Source organism: Phoca vitulina, unplaced genomic scaffold (genome assembly GCF_004348235.1).
Source record: "Phoca vitulina isolate PV1807 unplaced genomic scaffold, GSC_HSeal_1.0 scaffold65, whole genome shotgun sequence".
NCBI lineage: Eukaryota > Metazoa > Chordata > Mammalia > Carnivora > Phocidae > Phoca > Phoca vitulina.
Window position 1 is genome coordinate 5,698,966 of NW_022589768.1, and position 6,514 is coordinate 5,705,479.

Genomic DNA, 6,514 nt, shown 5'->3' on the forward strand with positions numbered 1-6,514 from the left:
CCAATCACAGTCATCCGTGTCGAATTTTATTTTTGTTTTTTCAAGTTTCAGAGATTTATTCAGCAGTGTAAACCCCAACACAATACACCGACATGATTTCATGCATTGAGAGGGGAAATCTTTCCTGGATAAAGAGGAAAACTACATGGATGACTTCTGCAAGACCTCCATCCTAAGCAGCTTTATAGTGAAACATTTCGTTTAGAAGTCTGGACCTTCTTTCTTCGGTTTGCCCTAATCTACATTCACCGAGTAAATCTTGTATTGGTCATGGAGACCCCGTGTGTTCCAGGGTTCTGGGTTATTTTTCTTATCCTAACTGACATCTGGATTGAACAATGCCACGAGCAAGACGTACCGCGCTGCTCCAGTACCTCCCCCTCCGATAAATACGAAGCTCATATGCTTCTTGGCCGGACCCAGGATCTGGCGAAACAATGGGGGCGGCAGAGGCCCCGGGTCCAGGAGAACAGATCAAATCTGCAGGTCCCTACACCCTGTGTCCAATTTTAGATCGATTTCTAGGATTCTCCAGCATCTCCCACTAAGAGCTCCAGGGTTCTGCCTGCTAGGCCGTCCTAAGGATGAGCAGCAGAAGGAGGAGGGAGTCCAGAATCCTTGAGAACTCAATCCTTTTGGCCTGGGAGGTGGAGGTGGGGTGTCTGGAGGCCAGAGGCCAATGGGACAAAGAACACTGTCCTCTGTGAAACCTTAGGCTGCAATTAATATCACCGAGGCTCCAAAAGACATCCCATCATTCTAGTAAGAAATGAAAAGCCGGAGAGGCTCAGTGCCCAGACTGGCCGGCAGACACCTGCCCGGCCAGGCGCCTCCAGCAGAGGGCGCCCGCAGGGATGGGAGGTGCCCCCACACCCGGTCCGGTCCCATCTGGTCCTGCTCACCCAGAGCAGGGCAGGTACCAGGAGACCTGCAGCCCCTGGGATACGAGTCATTCAAAGGAGAGGCCCAGGAGTGTTGAGGGCGGGGGAGATAGAGGCTGGAGCACTTGACCTCAACCTTGCACCCCAACTTTGTTCATCTGCTTGTTACGCGTTTGTCACTCGTTTTGCACTGATTGGGTTTCCATCTAGCGCAGGGCACAGCCTGGTCTTCCCCGCACACTGCTTTCAGATTCACCTGCTGAAGACACCCCCCGAATCATGTGCTTCTGCTCCAGGACCTGCAATGACTCCCCAGGTCCATGACATCATGTGATGTCTCTGTCTGGTGTCAAGACCTTTGACGATCTGCTTCCTCCCTTCCGATCTGTGTCGTCTCTATGTGCAACCGTTCCCCTAGGGCAGACTGGTGCCCTCGCTCGCTCCTCCCAAACTGCCACCTGCTTTCTCTTCTGTAAAATGGCCCTGGTAGTGCCCCCCCCCCCCCATAGAGTCACTGGTATATGGATTACGTGAGAGAACACCTGTGAACCACACGCCTGGTGCACAGTAGGCATTATGATAAATGTTTGCAGTGATAATGATGCTGCTTCTGAACTAATCCGTTCCTTTTTAATATGCCCCCACCTCTTTGCCCAGCCAAGACGTCTCTGTCTTTCACAGCCCAGCTCAACGCTGCTCTTCTTTCCAGAAGCCATGCAGGGTCACTTTGGGCCAGTAGTTTGCAAGGCTGGGGCTCACCTGAGAAAGTCCATTTTTCTTTTTCATGGCTTAAAATGTTTTCTTTTAGTGGTAGAAGCACATAACATAAACTTTACCACCTTAACCATCTTTTTTTTTTTTTTTTTAAGATTTCATTTATTTATTTGACAGAGAGAGACACAGCGACAGAGGGAACACAAACGGGCGGGTGGGGGAGGGAGAAGCAGGCTTCCCACAGAGCAGGGAGCCCGATGCGGGGCTCGATCCCAGGACCCTGGGATCATGACCTGAGCCAAAGGCAGACACTTAACGACCGAGCCACCCAGGCGCCCCATCCACCTTAACCATCTTTAAGGGTACAATGCTGTAGTGTTGAGTACATTCACATCATTGTGCAACAGATCTTTTGAACTTTTTTATCTTGCAAAACCAGCACTGTACACATTAAACAAAAACTCCCCATTTCCTGCTTGCCCCAGCCCCTGGCAATCACCCTTTAACTTTTGTCTCTATGAATTTGACTACTTTAGATACTCAATATAAGCGGAATCATACAATATTTATCTTTTTGTGACTGGCTTCTATCACTTAGCATGAGGTCCTCGAGGTTCATCCGTGTTCAGCGTGTGGCTTCTATCACTTGGCATGAGGTCCTTGAGGTTCATCCGTGTTCAGCGTGTGACAAGATTTCCTTCCATTTTTAAGGCTGAATAACATTCTATCATATAGTGTATATACATACATACATACACATATTTGTAAACCACATTTTTAAAAAGATTTTATTTCTTTATTTGAGAGAGAGAGAGAGAGAGAGCGTGCACGAGCAGGGGGGAGGGGCAGAGGGAGAAGCAGCCTCCCTACAGAGCAAGGAGAAAGATGCCGGGACTCGATCCCAAGACCCTGGGATCATGACCTGAGCTGAAACCAGACGTTTAACTGACTGAGCCACCCAGACGCCCCAACCACATTTTGTTTATTCCCTCATCCACTGATGGACATTTGGGGTGCTTCCATCTTTTGGCTATTGTGAATAATGCTGCCATGAACATGAGCATGCAAATATCTGTTTGAGTCCTTGCTTTCAGTTCTTTTGAGTCTTTACCCCAAAGTGGGATAGCTGGATCATACAGTTCTTCTATGTTTCATATTTTGAGGAACTGCCATACTGTTTTTTCTTGGCTGTTGCACCATTTTGCGATCCCACCACCAGTGCACAGGGTTCCAATTCCTCCACATTCTTGCTGACACTTGTTATTCTCTGGTTTTTAATGGGTGTGAGGTGATAATATCATTAGCCTGTTTTTGCTTTTGCTGCCTGTAATTTTGGTGTCATATCCAAGAAATCATTGCAAAATTGAACGTCTTGAAGCTCTTCCCCGATTATTTCTTCAAGAAGATTTATACTTTTGGGTCTCTCGTTTAGGTCTTTAATTGATTTTATTTTATTTTATTTTTTTCAATTTTAAATTAATTATTGTATATGGTATAAAGTAAGGATCCAACTTTATTTATTTATTTTTGCATGTGGATAACCAGTTTTCCTAGCACCATTTGTTGAAGAAATGGTCCTTTTCCCATCGAGTGGTCTTGGCATGCTTGTTGGAGATCGTTTGACCATACATGGCTATCCAGTGTTGCTAGAGAGCCCAAGTAAATTTTAGGATGGATTTTTTTTTCTTTAATTTCTGCAAAAAAAAAAAAGAAAGTCACTGGTATTTTGATAGGGATCGTGTTGAATCTGTAGAGCACTTTGGGTAGTAATGACTTCTGAACAATATGCAGTTTTCTGATCCATGATCATAGGATGTCTCCATTTACTGGTGTGATTTTTTAAAAATTAAATTATTTTAGAGAGAAAGAGAGAGAGCACAAGCAGGAGGGGCAGGAGAGGGAGAGAGAATCCCAAGCAGATTCCATGCTGAGCATGGAGTCCCATGGGGGGCTTGATCCCATGACCCTGAGATCACAACCTGAGTGGAAACAATGAGTTGGCTGCTCAACCAACTGCGTCACCCAGGCACTCCTACTTGTGTAATTTTTGTATGTTGGACCATCTTTGCATTCCAGGAATAAATTCTACTTTTGTCATGGTGTATAATCTTTTTAATGTGGTTGAATTTGGTCTGCCAGTATTTTGTTGAGGATTTTGGAATCAATATTAGGGTAATTCTGGCCTCATAAAACAAGTTTAAGAGTGTTCCTTCCTCTTCAACTTTGTTGGAAGATTTCGAGGAGGATTGGTGTTAATACTATTTTAAATATTTGGTAGAATTCTCCAGTGAAGTCATCTAGTCCTGGGCTTTTCATTGTTGGGTGGTTTTTTATTATTAGTTCAAACTTCTTACTGCTTATAGGTCTGTTCAGATTTTCTTTTATTGAAGTTCAATTGACATATAACATATTATTAATTTCAGGTGTACAACATAATGATTCTATTTGCATAATTGCAAAATGATCACCACACAAAGTCTAGTTAGCATCTGTCACCATACCTGGTTACACCTTTTTTTTCTTGCAATAAGGATTTTTAAGATCTATTCTTTCAGCAACTTTTATATATGCAATATAGTATTATACTCACCATGCCACACATTGTACTCCTTAGACTTTCTTTCTTTCTTTCTCTTTCTTTCTTTCTTTCTTCTTTCTCTTTCTTTTTTCTTTTTGTTTCTTTTCTTTGTCAGATGTACAATATAGTGATTCAACAATTCTATACATTACTCAGTGCTCATTACCATAACTGTATTCTTTTTTTTTTTTTTTTTAAGATTTGTTTATTCATTTGAGAGAGAGAGAGAGAGAAATAGCATGAACAGATGGAGGGGCAGAAGGAGAGGGAGAATCCCCGAGCAAACTCACTGCTGAGTAGAGAGTGTGATGCGGGGTTCGATCTCAGGACCCTGAGATCATGACCTGAGCCGAAATCAAGAGTCTGCTGCCTAACTGACTGAGCCACCCAGGTGCCCCACCATAACTGTATTGTTAATCCCCTTCATCTATTTCACCCATCCCCCTACTCATCTCCCCTCTGGTAATGACCAGTTTGTTCTCTGTATTTAACAGCCTAGCTTTTTTTTGTTTTTCTCTTTTTTTCTTTGTTCTTTGTTTCTTAAATTCCACATATGAGTGAAATCATATGTTATTTTTCTTTCTCTGACTTATTTCACTTAGCGTTATACCCTCCAGACCCACTCATGTCATTGCAAATGGCAAGATTTCATTCATTTTTATGGCTGAATAATATTCTGTCGTGTATATATACCACATCTTCTTTATCCATTCATCTATCAATGGACACTTGGGCTGCTTCCATAATTTGGCTATTGTAGAAAAATGCTACAACAAACATAGGGGTGCATATATCTTTTCAAATTAGTGTTTTCATATTCTTTGGGAAAATGCCCAGTAGTGGAATTACTGGATCATATGGTAATTTTATTTTTAATTTTTTGAGGCACCTCCATAGTGTTTTCCACAGTGGCTCCACCAGTTTGCATTCCCACCAACATGGCTCCTTTTTCTCCACGTCTTCACCAACATTTGTTGTTTCTTATGTTGTGGATTTTAGCCATTCTTACAGGTGCGAGGTGATATCTCATTGTGGTTTTGATTTGCATTTCCCTGATGATGAGTGATGTTGAGCATCTTTTCATGTGTCTGTTGGTCATCTGCATGTCTTCTTTAGGGAAATATCTGTTCATGTCTTCTGCCCATTTTTAATTGGATTATCATTATCATTATTATTTGTGTTGAGTTGTATAAATTCTTCATATATTTTGTATACTAACCCCTATTGGATATGTCATTTGCTAATGTCTCCTCCCATTCAGTAGGTTGTCTTTTAGCTCTGTTGATTGTTCCTTCACTGCAGAAACTTTTTATTTTGATGAAGTTACAATAGTTTATTTTTGCTTTTGTTTCCTTTGCCTTAATAGGCATATCTAGAAAAATGTCGCTATATTGTCAGAGAAATTACTGCCTATGCACTCTTCTAGGATTTTTTATGGTTCCAAGTCTCATATTTAGGGCTCTAATCCATTTTGAGTTTATTTTTGTGTATGGTGTAAGAAAGAGGTCCATTTTCATTCTTTTGCATGTAGCTGTCCATTCTCCCAACACCATTTGTTGAAAAGACTGTCTTTTTCCCATTGGTTATTCTTGCCTTCTTTGTCAAAGATTGATTAGCCATATAATCGTGGGTAGGTTTATTTCTGGGCTCTCTATTCTGTTCTATTGATCTATGTGTTTATCTTCATGCTGGTACCATGCTGCTTTTATTACTACAGCTTTGTAGTGTATCTTGAAATCTGGGATTGTGATACCTTCAGTTTTGTTCTTCTTTTCCAAGATTACTTTAGCTATTTGGGGTCTTTTGTGGTTCCCTACAAGTTTTAGGATTGTTTGTTCTAGTTCTGTGAAAAAGGCTGGTGGTATTTTGATAGGGATTACATTAAATGTGTAAATGGCTTTGGATAATAGATTTTTTAAAAAAAATATTTTATTTATTTATCTGACAGAGAGAGACACAGCAAGAGAGGGAACACAAGCAGGGGGGTGGGAGAGGGAGAAGCAGGGTTCCTGCCGAGCAGGGAGCCTGATGCGGGGCTCGATCCCAGGACCCTGGGACCACGACCTGAGCTGAAGGCAGCCGCTTAACTGACTGAGCCACCCAGGTGCCCCTGGATAATAGATTTAAAAAAAATATATTTTATTTATTTATTTTGACAGTGAGAGAGAGACAGTGAGAGAGGGAACACAAGCAGGGGAAGTGGGAGAGGGAGAAACAGACTTCCTGCTGAGCAGAGAGCCTGATGTGGGGCTCGATCCCAGGACTCTGGGATCGTGACCTGAGCCGAAGGCAGACGCTTAATGACTGAGCCACCAAGGCACCCCAGATATTTTTAATATTA

The 6,514-nt window shown here is 42.2% G+C and overlaps 1 pseudogene; it reads right to left on the bottom strand.

Moving 5' to 3' along the window:
* Nucleotides 1–201: 201 nt before the first annotated feature.
* Nucleotides 202–468, bottom strand: LOC116624209 (annotated as a pseudogene).
* Nucleotides 469–6,514: the final 6,046 nt, after the last annotated feature.